At 39.2% G+C, this 20595-nt stretch overlaps 1 pseudogene; it reads left to right on the forward strand.

The window, feature by feature from the left end:
* The first annotated feature begins 15793 nt into the window (after positions 1-15793).
* LOC127533488 (uncharacterized) lies at positions 15794-15912 on the forward strand (annotated as a pseudogene).
* The last annotated feature ends 4683 nt before the right edge of the window (positions 15913-20595 follow it).

Consider the following 20595-nt stretch of genomic DNA (forward strand, 5'->3'; position numbering starts at 1 on the left):
CCTGTCTGTCTCCAACCCTCTCAGTATGCTGATGGCGCTGCTCTGATTGGCAAGGCATTAGACGGACACAAGATGAAAGATGAGAGAGGGAAGGAGGAAGAGGAGGGAACGGTGACTGTGAGAGTAAGTAAGGAGGACAGAGATAAAGTATAAATGTGTTTGTAGTAAAGCACCAGAGAGGGACGGCTGAGAGTCAGAGGGAGGGAGGAGAAGAAAGTTTTACATACAGTGAGTAAGTGAAGGCATAAGAGCATGTGCACTCATGTGGGAATGAAATATTTCTGATGCCCTCTCCATGGCTTGGTGTCATCCTTCAAAGAGCCAATTAGACCCCCGGCCAGTGTTTTATCAACAGTGCTGCACCTTCTTTTTTGAAGATGTGATGAACACAAAGTTAGGTCAAAGACAATTTTCACTTTTGTTTAACATGTCGCTCTGAATTTAATACTTTTGCACTTTAATGAAAGCATGCCTTTTTATTTCTCCGTTATTACTTTGTGGAGTTTCCTCAAGGTATTTCTCTTTAGGATTCAATGCTGCATTGATATATGTTCGGCCACTAGAGAGCAATCCATCTGTTTCCTGCTGCTTGTCTGTGTTCCACTGGCAGAAAGCTAAAGCCCAGACATCCTTCTCCCCAGCTGTATCCCCCAGCTCCTCCACAAAGGCTCCAACATGTTCCACTGCAAGATGAGAAATATAATCCCTCCGGTGTGTTCTGTTCTGCCCTTAGGTCTCCTCCCTGATGGACAAACCAGCAAAACTTGTGACAAGTGACAAGGAGGCATCCTTTTCAGATGATCAAAACACCTAAATTGACTTCATTCAACAGGAAGGAGCAGCAGAGCTTCCTGTGTATGTCTCTGTAGACACAGCTAACACCATACCTGAGGCTTGGTCACTGTTTACCAACATATTAGTGTCGGATCAATCAGCCATAGCCAGCCTTAACTCAGAGATAGACCAAGTTTTCATCCATTTTCAGCCGCAGATTGGAGACAGGATCTAGACGCCTCACTAGATGTGCAACTTTAAATGAAGACAACCTCCAGGTTTGTCAAGGTGGTGCAAAGTTTGTGTTATCAGGAGGAGGCCATGGGAAGGCAGGCCTTCAGAGGATTCCACAACACAATCCTCCAGACATGAAGACACCAAGAGTGTGGATTGGACCAAGTTTAACCAAGTGACTGTCTCACATGTCCAGTCACTCTCAGGCCTACAAAGAACCAAATTGCTGCCAGAAACAACTTCTGAGCCTGCAGAAAGTGGGGATCAAAATTTTCCAAAGGAGTTCACTCCCACGCTGAACTCACATTAGAACAAAGACAGACAATTACTCCACCATGCTGGACTTAACTTTATCTTTACTACTTTAAAATAACCTCATTTCTATCACCATTGGCTGCACAGTGGCTTGGTGGTTAGCACCTTCGACTTGCAGCTAGAAGATCCCCGGTTCACGTCCCGTCCTTCCTGGGATCTTTCTGCATGGAGTTTGTATGTTCTCCCTGTGCATGCGTGGGTTTTCTCCAGGTAATACAACTTCCTCCCACAGTCTAAAGACATGCTGAAGATAACCGGTAACTCTAAACTGTCCGTAGGTGTGAATGTCATTGTTGGTCTGCATACGTAGCTCTTTGATAGTCTGGTGACCCATCCAGGTGTCCCCTGCCTTCACCATAAGTCATCTGGGATGGACTCTAGCCCCCCATGACCATAATGAGGATTAAGCAGTGTACAGATGACGGATGGATGATCACCATTACACCATGCACTCTCCTTAAATCTTTTTTTCTACTTGTTTAGGTGTCGAACTACAAGTTTTAGTCTTGTTTGAATCACCTGTCTTCCACGGGAACACATCTGTAAATGATGCGCTACTATTTTAGACTATTTCAAAAACATCAGAAACCATCCTGAAGGTGTAACTCTGTGAGAGACATCTGGATGGAGGTTGTGCCAGAGCTCCTCCTGAGTTAAAGACATGCAAAAGTCCTCTTTAAAAGACCAAACGTGAAAGCACCACTTTGAGTCCTCCTTTAGTAATTCTTGAGTCCTTTCTATGAACCCTTCCTGAATCTTTCTCAAGTTCTTCAAGACCAACTTGGAGGTTCCACTCTGTCTCCACAGGCTGATCCAACCATCCATCAGCAAACACACGGCAAGTAACTTCAAGTCACTGCAATTCTCTCAGTTCGCTTTAACTCTCAAATGCGAATGCCTACAAATTCCAGCTAGCAAACCTCCGAATTAGCGGCTGCTTTCAGGTGTGGTCTGTTCATCCCTCCTCTCAGAACATCCTATTACACCCTAATACTGACCACATCATCATGTTGTAATATTGTGTTCTCTTCCTTCCTTTTGCTCTCACTCACATTCACAGCATTGTTTGTTTTGTGTTGTTGTTTGTGTCATTAGTGTGTTGTACTTAGTAGATGTAGTCGTGTTGTTAGTTTAAAAGATGTTGTTAGTTTAATAAATACATATGAATATAAGTTCATTGCCTCCACCGCTCAGTTGTTCACACTTCAGTCCCTAACTTACAGATTCCAATTACGCAATTTTTATAAATAACCTTCAACTTAAAGAGTTCTTGAGACAATAAGAGGTGCTTCATATGCTGCTTTGTTACAGTAATTTGATGTAAATATTTCTCTGGTTGAATATAAGTTAGATTGTGTAATAATTTTTGCATTCCAACCCCATTTTTCTCACATTAGCAAATCATTTCCAGACAAAGAGCATAGTTATCTTTCATATGGAGCTGTTTGCTGTCTAATGAATACGAGTGCATATATTATTTATTCACACTAATGGTTTGGTTTGTTAAACAGAAAACTGCTATTTAAATGTTCTGACTCTAAAGTTTTGTATATGATTTTTCAGAAGCAGTGGTTAGTGAGGTCCGTCTCTTACAATGTTACCTGTTTTCTCTCTTTCTCCACCAAAAATTGTATTGATAACTTTGAAAGCTCTGCAGGGCCCTGCTGGAATTATGTTGTCAACAAAAAAGTGTTAATCTAGTATTAAACTACAATGTAGAAAATAATACAAATACATAAAAAGCATCAAATGAGTTTTGGTAATTTATAGTTAATAGAACTCTAGAACTTAAAGACAAGAGTTCCTTTAAGTTGAGCCATTTTGACCCAAAATGATGAAATGTGTGAATGAACTGCTAAGACTTCATTCGCCTCATGGAAGAATTTTTAAGAAAACAAAAGCAGCATATAAGCAGACTAGGGTGCACTGTGAGAGAGTTAAAACTGCACAAAGATTCTTTTGTAGTTTGGTGGAAACTTGCGGGTGTCTTTGTTAAATTAAATTATGGTTGTTTCTTTTCATATAAATCCAAGTAATTCTAACAATGACAAAGGTTAGTATTGAATTCAGTCTCCACACCCACAGACTTGTGATTTATCTTACTGTCACTGGAAGCAGACTTGTCTTTGTATTGACTGAGGTAAAAGAGAGAAAAAAGGAAAAGAAAATGCCTTCAACAGCCGTGGCTCTAAGTTCTCATTGTCAAATGAAGACTTTAAACTAATATGAAAAGAAGCCTTCCTGTAACTGCCGTCTATGTGACGGGTGATTCAACTTATTATCTTAGCCTCCTAGGACCTCATATCTGGACATCTTCTTCTTTTTTTTCAAAAAGAGCATATTGTTAATAGTAATACTACTACAACTACTAATGATATTATTATTTTCTGAATTTAAAATTGTTTACAATCCAATGTATTATAATTACAGATTTAATCATTTGCTAAAGGAGGAAAGAATACAATAGAATAGAATACAATAGAATACTTTATTAATCACCAACGGGAAATTTGGTTGTCACAGCAGGAAGGGTACAGTTCCCACCATCATAAATACAACTAAATAAGCAAAAATATGAGGTAAATAAAATAAACAATAAGAAAAATATAAAATGCAAAATGTCCTATGTAAGGAATGTACAAATGTTAAAGTGTTTTATGTGTAGTGCAAGAGGAAACAAAAAAATGTGCAATTTCCAATTACAGAACCAAATAAACATAATACAAAGCTATCTGTACAGCTGTGCATTTAGCGACTGCTTTCACATAATAATAATAATAATAATAATAATAATAATAATAATAATAATAATAAACTTTATTCTTAGAGCACCTTTCAAAACAGGGGTTACAAAGTGCTTCACAAAGCATTTAAATACACAAAACATAAGAAAAAACTGTGAAAGAAACCTTAAAAAGGCCAATAACAAGCACAAAATTGATAGAAATGCTCATCCACATAGGTGTGTTTTTAAAAGCTTTTTAAACTGAGGAACTGACTCTGCTGTTCTGACTGTCAGGAGTAGCTTGTTCCATAATGTTGCTGGTGAAACAATAACAACAGTGATATAAATGCAAAGAAAGTTTAAAACAGACTTTCTTTTTGTCATGTGAAAGTTGATCAAAACAAAGCACTCAAGGCTTTTGAGTGACTTTAAGTCCAAGAGGGAGAATGTGAAGTATCTAAACTGCATGAATTGGGAGGCATTTGAATGTATCCTTTAGGAAAACACTGAGTTTGCATCAGATCACCTTCTCCCACACAAACACGCACTTGAACACACTCCACGGTCGGAGAGAAAACTATGTGCTGCAGGTACAACCATTAGAAAACAACACCAACTGAACAAGCACTTCATGTGGAGTGTTCCCAGGAGGGCGAATAACCCTCTGGTGTTGTTGAGAGATGCAACATAATTGATGATTGCTAACAGTTTGCGACGGCGGCGCTCTGTAATGTGACTGTACCTGTATCAAAATGCTTTGACAGTCGACTCCCCACAGAGAAAGGCCACTCAGTATTTCTGTCAAACCCCCCATTCTTTGCTTTGTTATTTTCTCCCCTGCTGTCTGATTTTAACAAGGAGAACATTCCCCGTACTTGTTTTTTCTCTCATACCCCAGCTCCAGACAGAAAAGCAAACGCCAGTGGGGGAATATTGAGCTAACAGACTATGACAGTGTTGCTTTTCTGAGGTGTGAGTGACATTAGAGAGGAGGCGAGTGTGTAGGTGGAGAATTCAATCGCGCCGAGAATCTGGTATGCAGCACAATCCTACAGAAGCAGAGTGAATAATTTTAACTCTTTGATGGGGCCAAATCATCTCCGAACCTTTGCTCAGCTGGGTGGAAAGAGGGCCGGACCCGGAGGAGAGCGACGAGGCGTCATTTGTGAGTGTGGGAGAAGCAGGAGCAGCGAGGTGATGAGGGTGAGCGCTGCCTGTAGTGGGTTTTATGTGGGAACGTGTAAACGCCTGTCTTTGTATATTTTGTAACATGATATGTTAATCAGGGATAACAGGCCCTTTGCACCCGAAGAATTAGCCGGCCTCTGAGAGCTTTGCAAAGTCGGAAAATAACTGGATGACACATAGAAAACATCCATCGAGACTCGTTTGATCACTGATGCTCTGTACATTATGAGTAATAAAAAACATATATTAAGTAAAAAGAAAACAGTGGATCTTTCTCTGATTTTCAGGAGTCTGCAGAGATCATTTCTGCACATCTACATGCTATCTGCTCAGTCGATTCATTATTTATGTATATTTATATACATTTTTACATTTCTCTGAAATCTCTCTGCAGGAAGAATAAAAACATTTTGCCCTCCAGGCTTGTTGCCTTCAGGGAAACATTTGCAGCAAGCTAAAACCAAAACTGGATCACCAATTGAGTAAAGTGGACGCAGCAAACACATTCCCAGACTCAGTGTGTCAGTTTGTTTTTTGTTATGTGCTTTACTTGGAATTAGTCTTAAATGCTACCGTTTAAATTTGCATTATTAAAGTATTAACATGGTTCATTATTTGCCAAATTAGCATAAATCTTTAGAGTTGTGATTCCATATTGTAGTCCACACAGATGCCAAATTATATAACACTGCTGTCAATATTTTGTACTTGGAGGCAACGGGGTTTAGAGACTGCTCAGAGGGAGGAGGGTTCACAGGAGCCAAACAACTATTTCTTCTGGGTTAATTCATCCGTTCACACATCCATTTTCTTCCGCTTATCCGGCATCAGGTCACCATGGCAGCATCCTAAGCAGAGTATTCCCAGGACATCTCTCTCTTCTGCAACATTTTCCAGCTCCTCCTGGGGGACCCTGAGGCATTCCCAGGCCAGATGAGATATGTAATCACTTTGGTGAGTTCTGAGTCTACTTTGGAAATCCTCCAACAAAAGGCGCCCGGGAGACGTTGTAATCAGATGGATTAACTGCAGTTAATTGAGGCGCGAGGATTTATTGGGGAAGACAGAATATTGTTGAGGGTGTGAGTGAAAGGGAAAAGTGAGGTTAAAGGGAGAATCGTTACTGTCCATCAGAAGCATCCATCACAGTTTAGAACTTAGACCCACGGCAGTCGTGTAAGCAAAAATTAGTCCTTTGCAAAGAATAATCCATCCATCCATCCACCCATCCATCCATCCACCCATCCATCCATCCATCCATCCATCCATTCACCCATCCATCATCCACCCATCCACTCATCCATCATCCATCCATCCATCATCCACCAATCCATCCATCCATCCATCCATCCATTCATCCACCCTCCCATCCATCCATCCATCCATCAATCCAACCATCATCCACTCATCCACCTATCCACCCATCTACCCATCCATCCATCCATCCACCCATCCATGCATCCATCCATGCATCCATCCATCCATCCATTCATCCATCCATCCATCCACCCGTCCACCCATCCATCCATTCATCCATTCATCCAGCCATCCATCCAGCCATCCATCCATCCACCCATCCATCCATCCATCCATCCATCCATCCATCCATCCACCCATCCATCCATCCATCCATCCATCCATCCATCCATCCATCCATCCATCCATCCATCCACCCATCCATCCATCCATCCATCCATCCATCCATCCACCCATCCATCCATCCATCCATTCATCCATCCATCCATCATCCACCCTCCCATCCTATCTTTCTTTCAACATCATCTACATTTCCATTTCTAACTGCATTTATTATACAGTTCAGGCATTCATCCATCCAATAATCCATCCATCCATCCATCCATCCATCCATCCATCCATTCATCCACCCACCCATCCATCCATCCATCCATCCATCAATCCAACCATCATCCACCTATCCACCCATCTACCCATCCATCCATCCATCCACCCATCCATGCATCCATCCATTCATCCATCCATCCATCCACCCGTCCACCCATCCATCCATTCATCCAGCCATCCATCCAGCCATCCATCCATCCACCCATCCATCCATCCATCCATCCATCCATCCATCCATCATCCACCATCCACCCATCCACCCATCCATCCTTCATCCATCCATCCATCCATCCACCCATCATCCACCCATCCATCCTATCTTTCTTTCAACATCATCTACATTTCCATTTCTAACTGCATTTATTATACAGTTCAGGCATCCATCCATCCAATAATCCATTTCTCCATGAATTTACCATGCATGTCTTTGGACTGTGACTGGAAGCATTAACCCATGTAAGCACATGAAGAACATGCTAACTCTACAGAAAAGCTCCAACTGACCAGCAGGTTAGAATGCCCTACCTAAAAAAACCTGTTCCAACCAGTGCACCATTGTGTCGCTCTTGTGTTTTGTGTTTTAGCATGGGGAAATATACAAAATATTAAGTATCTTTACATGAAATGAGTGGACAGAAGTCAAAATGCATTCTTGAACACATCTATACTTAATTTATTTCACTGACAGATACACTGTTAGTGTCCTGTTTCTGGGTCACCTTGACACTAAGCATGATTAACTTTATTTACAAAAAGAACAACACATACATAAGGATGAGCTGTGCTTTATCAAATGGAACAGCAGCGTATTTGTCAAGCGCACATGGCTGTTAACCATTTCTTATTTGAAAGAAACAAACAAGCTGAACAAACATTCCTATGCTGCTCATAAATGGAAGCCAAACATGCCTGAGTGTAAAGAGATTATAACATTTACAGTATGATTCAAACAAATGGACCAAAACACGGTGTAATAACTCCCAGTGTACAGAGCTAGACTGATGGGATATGTTAGGAAAGTGAAGTGACCAGTCTCCACACGCAGCAGTATTTCTCTTAATTAAAATGAAAAAGGGCAAATCATTGGCTTAATGTTACGCAAAAGGGAGTTAATTAGTGGCATACTGACTGCATGGAGCAGAGAGCACTTGCCACCCCAATTTATCACAAGAATCCCACGTTGACATGAAATATATCACTGGAGGAACCTGAAGTAAAGCTTCCCATTACGGACAAAAAATCATCTAATATTTATTCCAAGCAGGATAAAGTTTTCAGCAAAGGATCCATCTCAACCATCCAATGTTTGTTTAAGTATTTAGCTCATAAGCCATGCCTTTGATGGCTTTCCTGATTAGCTAAACACAGATCAATTCAGACTGACATGTGCTATATTGTAACACTGTGTTGAACTGTGATGCCCCAGGCTGGTTTCAGGGCTGCAGGATTTCAGAAACACAACGACCAACAAATCAAACACAAGATGTGGATGAATAAGTCAGTGATTAGTTAGTAAGATGCACATTCCAGGCAACTCATTTCTTAGATTATTTTTGGTCAGACTCAAAAACAAACAGTTTAAATAGTACAAATAAATGTCGTCTTTTTCTAAAAAAAAGCTGCAGCTGCTGCATTCTTTCCAATATTCACCCTTCGCACACTGTTTTGTGTGAGTCCTCGTTTCCCCGAATCTCCACAGTGAAAGTGGAGAGTGCAACGTTTGCACGTCCAATAAAATCACAATAACCACACTGATGGGACATTCTGTGGGTCAGAGTAAACTGGAATTATAAATTAAGTCTAAGTGCTATTTTGAAGGCCACACTGGAAAGGAAATAATGGAAACACACGGAGTCCTATGAAGCAGGTTATCAAACCTCAGTGCAATATGCATCAGGATACATAATGTGAAGGTTGTGTTAAATGCCTATGCAGATTTAAAGATTTGTTGGCTTCTTCTGACCAGATATTTCCAGATTTGAAACTGTAAAAGTGCCAGTATGAACCAAATGGCTCATTTTCAGCTGTTGTCCCCTGGCCAGATGTTAGATTAGCCATTAAAGCATTTTTCTTTTGCATTTATGCATCATGCAGTTCCATATATTTTTTCTAGATATGTTTACAAGGTGCTGTATTAGCCCTACTGGCATCAGCCCTCATGTCTTGGTTTTTGACAAGCTTTTGGTTTACAAGACACTAAAGAAAGAGACAAAGGCCTCTAAAGTAAAAGCAAAAATGATGTACACTTGTAAAAATAGGTGACTGTCAATGTATAAAGCAGGTGGGCAGTCAAATAAAGGCAACAGACAAAATGCAAAAGCAGATGCAGTCAGAAAATGGCAGCAAGAACACTGGGAGCACAAATGCAATCTGGCAGGGTCTGAGTATATACATTAATACAGAGACTAAGTGGATGCAGGTGAGCAGCGGAGAGTGGCAGGTCAGGTGGTATCACTGGAGATGAGAGTGGCTCGGTCTGAAATAGCAGGAGAGTTAGTGATGGAAGAGTGTGACAACAAGAATGAATATCATTAGACAGGAAAAAACTCAAACCACAACAGGTTTGGCAGAAGGTGAAGCTGCTAAAACCATTTAATTCCCAGACCTGGCGCCTTCAGTTGTAGCGACAGCTCTGGCTGGATTTGAGCCAAAGAATTTCAGCTGCACATCTTAGCCGCTAGTGACACCAAAATGCTTAATTCACAACAAAGTCCTCCAGCATTCACTGTCCACGTGATGTTTACTTGTAGGTTTTATCTGTTATTGAAAATCATTAGAATATCTCCCGCCCCACACACACGTGAGTAATGCTTGTAAAATCTGCCGGATGACAACATTTGCTCCAAACTCCTCGTCTTTGTCTGAGTGTGTAGGTTGCGTGACAGGAGCCCTGATGGTTTATAGGGATGACGGGTTCAGGTGTCGCTTTGCAGGCCCGCCTCGCCTCCCAGCAGATTGCTATCACAGGCTGCTGCAGTGAAAAATGTCACCTCAGATGTCTCATAGGTAGTTAATCATTTCCACAGTTGTTGAGTTTGTAAATGAAACCGCTGGAATATATCTAAGTGACAGACTCAAACAGCGCTAATAGCAAATGCAGAACGTACAGCCAAGGACAGTGTGTGTGACAGGAACATATATACAGCTTAGCAGTGTTATTAACCTCATGACGTGGGCTTAGACGCTGCACACACCTTCATATCAAAACAACAGAACTGCAAATAAAGGTTGACAATAATGGGCATCCAGACTAATATGGCTGCCCCCACAGATGTGCATCCAAGTGGTTTTCCTTATCAGTTTTCCATTTTCTCATTCACACCTTATTTACCATCCCACTGGTCTCATTTGCATTGTAATGATTAGACTGTATGCATGCAAAATAGCTTTTTAAAAATGGTTTAATGGTCCTAAATATATTCATGAGATTCCTGGGAGACTTGTACAGACCTGTCAGAGAGGGAGCCCACTGTTAGCCCAAATAAAAATGACACTCTAAAAACCTCTTTTCTTTGTTTCTTCACTGCGTAAACCTGAAGTATCCAACATTCAGCTCAGCCCTCAATGACAGTTAAACAATTTTTAAATTTACAGAAGGATTTCTGTTTGGATATCTGATTAAAAGTAAGGCAAAGTTTCAAAATCTGCAGAATGAACCAGTCCTTGAATCTAGCTAAAACATTTCATTCTATTAAAGTTATAGTTTGTGGATGAATTTATACAAAGCAAATACGGAGAAAAGACAGCACCTTTTGTTTCATTTATATACTTGCTCATTTACTTGAAATTAAATCTTGGTAACTAATTGGGTTCTAAAACACTATTAACTTTCTAGAAAAAGAACAACACACTGTATGATTTAGTGAATTTACACTGTAAAAAAATTGACAGATCAGCAAGAGTTTTAGCTACTTAACACTGAAGCTATTTTTGTTTTTAAAAAATTGAAAATTAACCAGATTCAGTGATTAACAGCTGCAAACCTCTGACATCAAAATGACCAAACTCTGGCTTGATGAAGAAGAGACTCTCGACAAATTCAGTAAATAAATAAAGCACTTCCTTTTTTCACTTTCCTTTTATCCACAGGCTTATTTTTAAACTGATAACAAGCATTCATACAGTATGTCTGTTCTACACATACACAAACTTACAGTTTAATTTACAATTCTAAAACTTTTTTCCTAATAGTTTCCCAACATCAAGCTCCAGATCTTAATGATTCTAATTCGACTCCACATAACTTTCATTGTTTTTATCACAGGGTCACAATAACATTTGGAAAACTTCAGCAAAAATGGACATTTTCATCTCAAGATAATCAAAACTTTAATGTAGAGATCAAGCAACAGTGTCAGTGACACTGATGTTAAACTTGCTCCAAAAATTCTCTAATGCAAATCTAAAAACCTTGGTGTACTTAAAATGAAGCACAACAAATATTACATCCATTTTAGTCACGGTAGTACGAGGAGACCTCTTCAGTGAATGTGTACAACCTTCAAAATCTAAAACCGGTTATATGTTCAGGCCTTGGTTCCATGGACCTCCTAAGTGGAAGGGGTCAAAATCCTTCAGAGGTTTGACATCCTTGAGCAGCTGTTTGGCATTTTTTCTAATTCAGTCTTTATCAACCAGTCTCTTCGGTACGGTTAAACAGTGAGAGATGAGCTGGAACTGAGGGCTACTTACGGTGAAATAAAGCCTTGATAATGTCACTGTCTTCCATTACAAAGGCTGTAAAGCTTTCAGAGCGGAGTAACACGATACGAACCAGATGCCAAGGTCAGATTGTAGAGAGCGCCGACAAAGCTTGAGCTCCTTACTACGTCTTCATGATAACCAGAAAATGTTCCATCTGACCTACATACAGCGCCGTGCAAAAGCATTCGCCCCCCTACAGAAATGTTTTCTCACACTTAAATGTTTCAAATCATCAAACTAATATTTGGATTTATTTAATATTAAAGAGAAGTATCCCACAAAACACAAAGCTGTTTTTAAATTATGATTTATTGAAGAATTATTGAAAACCTACATGTGGAAAATTAATTGCCTCCCTGAACCTAATGACTGAAAGAGCCACCTTTGGCAGCAACAACTGCAGTTAAATGTTTATGACAGCTTCTGATCAGTCCTTTAAATCACCATGGAGGAATTCTGGTCCACACAGTTTTATTTCGGTCACATTTTTGGTCTCCCAACGTCATGTTCGGGGCTGAAGCCACCAATGAAGACAATGAGTCAGAGCTGAATGCTAAACAGAAGCAGCGATTGTTTTAGTGGTTTCGATGGGTGGTTTCACCTCCAGATCCTTTGCATTCATTTTATTGCAAATAAGGAGCATTTTGCTGGCAGGGTTTGTGCCTACTTGTCCACGAGGGTCACTGTAAACCAGAACCAAGCTCTTCTGAGTATTTCCTTTTATCTTATAATAAACAACCTTTAATCGTGATGGGAGTGTTCTCTTTAAGGATGCCTCCATCCATGAAGCATGAGGGGTCACTGAGTGGTTTGATGAAAATGAATTCTATGCTGTAGTGTCCCCAGATCCAAACTCAACTGAACACCTTAGCAGATTTTTGGAACAATATGTTAGACAGCGCTCTCAAAAACCAGCATCAAAACACGAATCAATGAATCAATATCCTTTGGTAGAAGGATGTTCATCCCTCCAGTAGAGTTTCAGAGACTTGAACTGATGCCAAAGAACATCAAATCTGTTTTCTATCTTACAAAGTCACTTTGTGCTGTTGTTTTTCCTTGAGTTTTTTACCATCTGTCATTTGTCACTATTCCAAAACAGTTGTAAATCCCTTTTGAAAATGAAAATAATAATACCAAAATTACTTAAATAGATTAAGAAGTTCAAAGGGCAGGGGACCTTTGTCATTATAGTTACAACGATGACCACGAGGTTAAACCTTTCCTCTTGCAGCACTAACCGTAATTACACAAACGCTGTCGGCCCTTTGTGGGTTTTTTGCTCCTAGTTGTTGTTGTCGTGACCCACACCTGTAACCCACTCTGTCTCTGTCTGTGTCTTTGCAGTTGCTCTCCTCTTTAGCTCTGGCAAACCAATCACTGCTGGTCGACATGAAACATTGTCGTGTCGGCACGAGGATGTTGCCACAGAAACCAGATGTAAAACTGCAAAACAGTGACGAGATTCATGCTGATGGACTTCATCACCGTTGTTTGAATCCGTTTGGTTCGGTTCATATACAGGATCCCCACACTCTAGCTTTGAGCTTAATATAGTTTGACTGTCGTTAGAAAGGGGAAATGAACAGTCTCTTGTTTTGCTGCTGTGTAATAATATCACCTTACTAATTCCTTTGTTCCCATGATTCTTATTCTTGTTGCTAAAAAGCTTTGAAATGTAAAAAAAACAACACTTAATTTAGCTGAAATCCTTGATTCTGATGCTTTCCTTGTAGTGCCAGTCTCCATAATGTTTACCATTTTCATCCTCCGAGTTTAGCATGATGACATGATAGCTGCAGCTGAGGTTGACGGAAGCGTTGTGAGTTTCAGATTTAAATTTTGATCTGATGGTATCACAGGTCAGAGGATCAGGTATTACTGCTTAATCTTTTGGCAGGATGTTTCACAGTTGTGCAGATGAGACTTTTGACTGGCATGTGTTAGTGTGTTGTTGTTGTGTGTTATTTTGCACGTGTTTTGTACTATAATCCAAAACCTCCCCAAAACATTACAGTAAATACATTGAAACAACTGACCAATCCAAAAACTAAAGTATTCCAGTCACTTTTCTGTTGTCTTTCCAAAATGTTTGAGGGTTTATTACGTGATTTTTATGTGTTGTCCCTGTCAGACATGCCAAAAAAGTCTAGAAGATATTAACTTATTCACTATTTTTCTATATTGTGGTGAAGGTAGTTGTGATTTCGGTGAACATTTTTGAGATGCTGTAATTCCAAAGTTCTCTCAAAGTCACTAACCGAGAACTGACAGAACTTCAGCATGATGTTCAACTCGAGCTAAGCTGGAAGTTAAGTATAGCATAAGAGAGCTGCTTCAAAAAACAGGCCTGAAGAGGTATGAATTAAAGGAGAGGGGCAGAAGAAAGCGGTGGTATTTAATTCATCCGGCAGTTCTTAATTGGATTTTGCTTTGATGTCCAATACCAGTCACCAAGGGATTGAAAGAATGGACTGTTCTTAAGGGAGATTTATTTTATAGTCCATTAAATGTTACATATTTCCTTATTAACCGGAGACTGGAACTGCAATTACTTCAAGAGACAACAGCGAAAACATTTAAAGTCTTTGGTCTTCTAACGTTGCGCTCTTTTTGAAGACATTCTTTTCTTTTTTCAGGCATGTGGCTATCTAAATTGTTTTCAAATGGATTGTAACAGTAAGTGGTGCTGCAGATAATAATATCTGTCAACTGTGAGGATCTCACTGGAGATATGGTACAGTGTCAGCTTGTGCAAAAGCTATTTATTTGACTGAAATTCTCAAATCCCACACACCTTTAAGCCACTCCAGAAATGTTTGGCAGGATAGTAAAAACCCAGAGAAACGTGGGAGGCCATCCCAAAACTAATTAAGTTCTTCATCACTTTAGTTGTCACTGACATGTCAATGAAAAAAGTGGCAACAAATCTCAAGCTGTTAATAAATTAATCTTACAGTTTGGCTAATGACACAAAACTTAAAAATAACAGAGGAACTGATTTGTTGTGTACTGAATGTGGAATTTCCACAATAGTGCTTGCAGACAAAGATACTCATAGCTAATGATGACAGTCTTCATTTGTTTTCAGCACAGAAAAGCCCCTTTTTGGATCATTTTAGACTTTCTTCTAGTGAATTAAAGCACAAAGCACACCGCACATATCACAGTTAATGAAGCACAATGCAGGTGGAAATATGTGGAATACAATATCGGGTTGTCTTTGCAGTGAAACATCCCTAATGCATCCAAGATTATTTGTGGGCATGGGGTACTATAGGTGGAGAAAAGACCGCATAGCTGAAGCACAAACAAGTGTTTTTCCTTTCACTGCTCTGTTAAAAAAAGCACACATTTTGTGAGGCAAACTTTGAGGACAGTTTGGTTGCTAGACACTGATATGTTGACATCTTTTAGTCAGTCTAGCCAGATCATTCAGCAGTACAGGATGGTATTCCTGTGACATTATCTTTCTGCTATGGGGAGAAAAAATGCTTAATCTTTTTTGCATTTCTTTAAACTAATCACCAGGGTGACAGTGTTCCTGCAAAACACACCGCAAAAACTTAAAATCTTACCAAGTTTATTAGTCTTATTTTTGAGTCAAACTGTCTCATCCCAAGCCCTGCGACAGACTGGCAACCCTTCCAAGGTGTCCCCTGCCTTCGCACCCCCGCGACCCTAGAGAGGATAAAGCGGTGTATAGAGAATGGATGGATGGATGGATGTCTCATCTCACTTGATTTGAAATCAGTGACATTTACAAGTAACATTTTAGCAAGTAAGAGCGACTTGTTTGAAACTAACAAGTTTAGTTTTGAAAAGTTTGTGCCTGAAAGAATGGACTTTTTGAAGCTGGACAGTGTTACCAAACGTTGTGACTGTTATCATCTCAAGACTTCATACAACGTAACAACCTTAAAAAAAAAAAGAAAGCAACATAACATGTTTTTGTCACTTATGAAAGGCTTGAGTGAAGCTTGCCCTGTTGCTGATGGTCATACCACCCTGAATACGCCTGACTGTATCTGGTTTCAGAAGTCACACAGGGTTGGGCCTGTTTAGTACTTGGGTGGGAGACTGCCTGGGAATACCAGGTACTGTAAGCTTTTTCTGTCCTCATCCGAAAACAGCATGTGTCTGCAGCTGTGAAGCTGAACTCTCACAACCAGGGCCACACATTTAGATCCTTTTAGTCCTCAGCAGACAGCGCCACCTACAGTAAGGGATGTTAGCTAAAGGTCTACTTGTGGCGTTTCCAGTCCCATCAAATTCCGTGATATCTGATCATCAATAGATGGATGCTGCATTTCTGGCAATACCATATAGGGGAATGAACAGCCATGGCGTAGTATTGTGCTCTCTGAGTGCTTTTCTTGTTAGCTATTGAAGTGAGCTCTAATGCAACACTTGTATTTAAAAGTCTAATCCTCAGCTACTGATAAATCTATCTTTTCAATAATGTGAGCTGTTAAAACGTCAGCTGTTGATCGAACGTGCAATGAATCTTGGGATATGTCGGGCCGCAAAAGATCCACCCGATGCATCCTTTCACAGTGAGGAAAAGAAAGACGCATTCACTGCATGTCCTCAAGTCTCAATAAAATGGGACGGCCTTTGTCGTGCAGCTGTGATGCATTTGGCCTTCAAATGCAGCCCCTGAAAGGTATACAACTTTTTTTAAAAGTCATCTGTGGTCTTTAGACAATTCATGTACAGTTAGACAAGAATGAAAATGTTTTTATCTGGTCTTTCTTAAGGAATATGCATCAAATTAAAATCTGTCAACATTGTTACGTGAACAACAGACGTATACTGGTTTTTAAAGGTTCAATTTCTGCACCACTGACTTTTATGAAAATGTCCCTGGATCCTCTTATACCTTCGACCTGGTCTGAGCAGGTGATGGCATGAGTCCAAACAATGATAATCCTTGTGATCCAAAGGGCTGCTTGTTGTCAACAGACCTACTATGAAACTTCTCCTTTCATGGCGAGTCGTAGACAAATATCAGACAGAGTCACACAGTGTGCAAGAACTTGGGGTTCCATCCAAGACAAATCTCAAGTTCTTTATCAGAGACCCAGTTGTCTATACCAAAGTCTTTATCAGTGACTTGCATAATCATCTGCTGCCACAGCTTCTTGGGGTCTTTCATGAGAATTTCAGCTGTATTTCATTCCTATCTTTTTAACTGGAGGAAAGTTTTTGCAATCCATGTTCTGATCTGTAAAGTCTGTCAAATGCTGCCTTTCCAGAGGAGGAAATATGAAGTACGGAAAGCTTAAAAAGAAGATAAGCTGCCAGAGTAGATAGGACTCTGGATGAATATATTAAGAGCAGAGCTTATATCCTCTTGCCAAATTCAGGTACGTTTCATTGTTGAATGAAATTGCAAAGACTTTTGCTGCAGTTTGTTTTCCTACACTGACGTTTATTGTCAGTAACTTTAAATGTGAACAAAATCTGAAGTGATTATTTATGTCTTAATTAAATCATGCAGCTTTCCGAATTAATCGTGACTAAAGATGATTTAATAAAGATTTGTTTTCCTGGTTATTTTGAGAGTGTTGTTTTTCTAACATCTATTTTCAGATCCTTAATTAATCAGACTTTATTTCTATAGCACTTTTTAGACAAATAAGAATACAACACAAAGAGCTTCACAGATAACGGATAAAAATACAATAAAACAATATCAATTAAGGACTGCCTTGTGTAACACATGCAGCGAGGAAGCATCAGATGAGATAAAATGAAATAAAACAAGAAAAGCACCCAGAGAGTGCAGTACTCCACCGAGGCTGCTCAGTCGTTGTATGATGATTGAAATCTTTCTTCGCGCGGGAGCTGCACGTGTGTCCTCTCAGAATATGGTCACCCTACTTTAACAAATCCGTGGATCCAGACTCTAAGCCACATCACTGCCAAAATCTAATCACTTGTGTCATTTCTGACCTTCCCTGAAAATTTTATCCAAATGTGTTGGTTCATTTTTGAGTAATGTTGCTGCCAGACAGACAGACAGACAGACATATTCATGCCAACTGTCACATAATCATCTTATTTTCTGTGAATTTTCTTTCAATTCAGCTACATCACAATAAACAGTGGAGATGTTTCCCCCTCATATTTTTTTTAACATGTATGTCTCTTTTAAATACAGTAACACGTTGCTGCTTTACTTCCCTCAGCTGTGGAGTGATCAGCTACACTTTGGAAAAAAGTAAGTCTGACATTTTGTGGAATAAGCCTCTTGATAGAGTGCTCACTGAGCTGCCTGCCACAGGATTTAAGAAGTTTTAAACTAATACGCTGTCACATATTTCCCATGTCAAACCGAGTACTTGCAGGATATTCTTATGTAACACACCACTAAATTTACATTTGTTTCTGGAGAGTTTGTCCAAAGTCTGCTTCTTTTAATGTCATCATGACCCGCTTTTTTGTTCCAAGTGTTTTAGATAAGGTGGAGATTTCTGTGTAGTTGGTGAATGTGTCAAATCAGTATCAGAATAACAACTGCAAAAAAAATCACAAAAATCTTAACTGAAATAAGACCATACTCAGACATAGATAGATAGATAGATAGATAGATAGATAGATAGATAGATAGATAGATAGATAGATAGATAGATAGATAGATAGATAGATAGATAGATAGATAGATAGATAGATAGATAGATAGTAAAATGCATAGAATTGCAGTGCCTTTCAATATTCAGAATACGGTAAGGACGTATTTAGTATATATTGTCCACTGTCCTTTGTTGGTAGAGAGGTGTGTAAAAGTTTAACTGGTACATTTCATCATGCCTCATCTTTAAATGTGAAAGATTTAAAGCATTGTGATAAAGTATTTGTCTTCTATTTTTGATTTTTTTTTCACACTTAAATGTTCCAGATCATCAAACTAATATTTCTATTTCCTTTAATAAATGAAATCATCCTTTTTTAAAAACTGTATTTCGTGTGGGTAATCATTATCTTATATTAAAATTAGTTTGATGATCTGAAACATTTAAGGGTGAAAAATATGCAAAAATACAGATTTCTTGAGGGGAGAGACACTTTTTCACAGCGCTGTATATGGCGCTTTATTTTAATTGCATGCATGATTGTTGAGAATAGCTATACAGTGAGTCTAAACAGCAATCTATTGCACGTACAGTAAGACAGAAAAACTCGTACAGTCAACACAAAACTGCAAAAAGTCTCAGACAACTAACTGAACTAGCCACAGGAATTAGACGCTAAGCTAACTAATAACGCTGGAAAGACTGGAGCAAACATAGCTTAGTGTTGTCGTCTCCATGATCCATAACAGCAGCACATATATACTCAGCTTAACAGACGAGACAAAAGATGATCAGTCAAAGCAAACGTTAATCCCTGCTGAAGGAGTTCCAAGAATCAGGACCTTGAACCATGACAGTAAGAGATAATAAAAGTCACTTTAAATATAGTATATTTACAGGGGTGTCAGCCTTTGCAAAGTGTAGAAATGGTGAAAATGAATACTTACTGTGAAAATATAAAAACAATGAACATTGTGCAATATAATGTCAATCAGCAGCTTCAGTACAAACAACTTTTGTTGGGTGGAACCCGATTGTTCATACACTGCGATGATTCTTATGTATTTTTCTTATATTCTTATACATTTACAAGGCAGGGGGAGAATTTAATGTTCTTCCTTGATAGATTGTATGGTATCATGGTCAGGATTACTGTACAGTTGTGGAAATGAATGAAAACTGAAAATAATTTTTAGATTTTGACAAGCTGTGTTGATCATAAAGTAAAAAAAATATATCATGCAATGCAAGATATCTGTGACCAAATGTTTTGTGCCTGTACTTTTTGCACTAAAACACAGAGAAATATTTGGAGTTCTGGTTATTTATTTTACTGGTCCGGCTCACTTGGGATCAAATTGGGCTGAATGTGGTCCCCTGAACTAAAATCCGTTTGACATACCTGACAGTGAGGCTCTTACTAAGGAGGTCTGTTTTATGCTTTATGATGTTTTATTTCCTTGTATTTTTATGTTGAAAATGCATTCTTGTTTGATCTAGAGGAAAAATGCTAAAATAATCTATTAATATCAGTTCAAAACTACTACGCAACGTTGATTAGTACGTTTGTGCTCATTAGAAACCAATGAAATTATATGTATTTAGCACTTATCAGCACTGCACTCAAATCCATTTCTGAGCTCACAGAAGTTAATGCAGTTATAAAGTGCTGCTAAACAAACACCGAGAGGCTTTTAACAGATTGTGGAGGGAGACACACAACTCCTAATCATAAATGGGAATTAACTTGAAATAATCAGCTAATGTCTCCATCTTGTCTGTTGCTGGATGCAGTAACACAGAAAATACACCATTTATTATAGATAACCTTCATTAACGGCTCCTAATGTGATAAGAACTGGCTTTCTTTTCTAAAAGTCAAACTAATTCACTCCTTGTATTGTTCATGTGGTCATCCTCCAGCTTCCTATCACATGCTGTGAACAGCAGCTCTGCCACGATTCTTATCTCCGAGCCGTTGTGTGTAATTCCTTTAAAAGATTGCAATGCTTCCCACTCTTTTCTTTTAACAGAGAAAATACGACATTTGTTTCGGCGTTCTCCCCACCACTTTACAGATAGTCATTGGCCTGAAGCCAATTTTCAGGAATAAATAGTGATAAAAGTGAAACACTCTGGAGTAGAGACTGGAGTGGCTCGACGGGAGTTTCCACACAACATGACTAATTTAATTTTGTGCCCTTGTATTCCTCA

This window comes from Acanthochromis polyacanthus, chromosome 3, assembly GCF_021347895.1.
Source record: "Acanthochromis polyacanthus isolate Apoly-LR-REF ecotype Palm Island chromosome 3, KAUST_Apoly_ChrSc, whole genome shotgun sequence".
Classification (NCBI taxonomy): domain Eukaryota; kingdom Metazoa; phylum Chordata; class Actinopteri; family Pomacentridae; genus Acanthochromis; species Acanthochromis polyacanthus.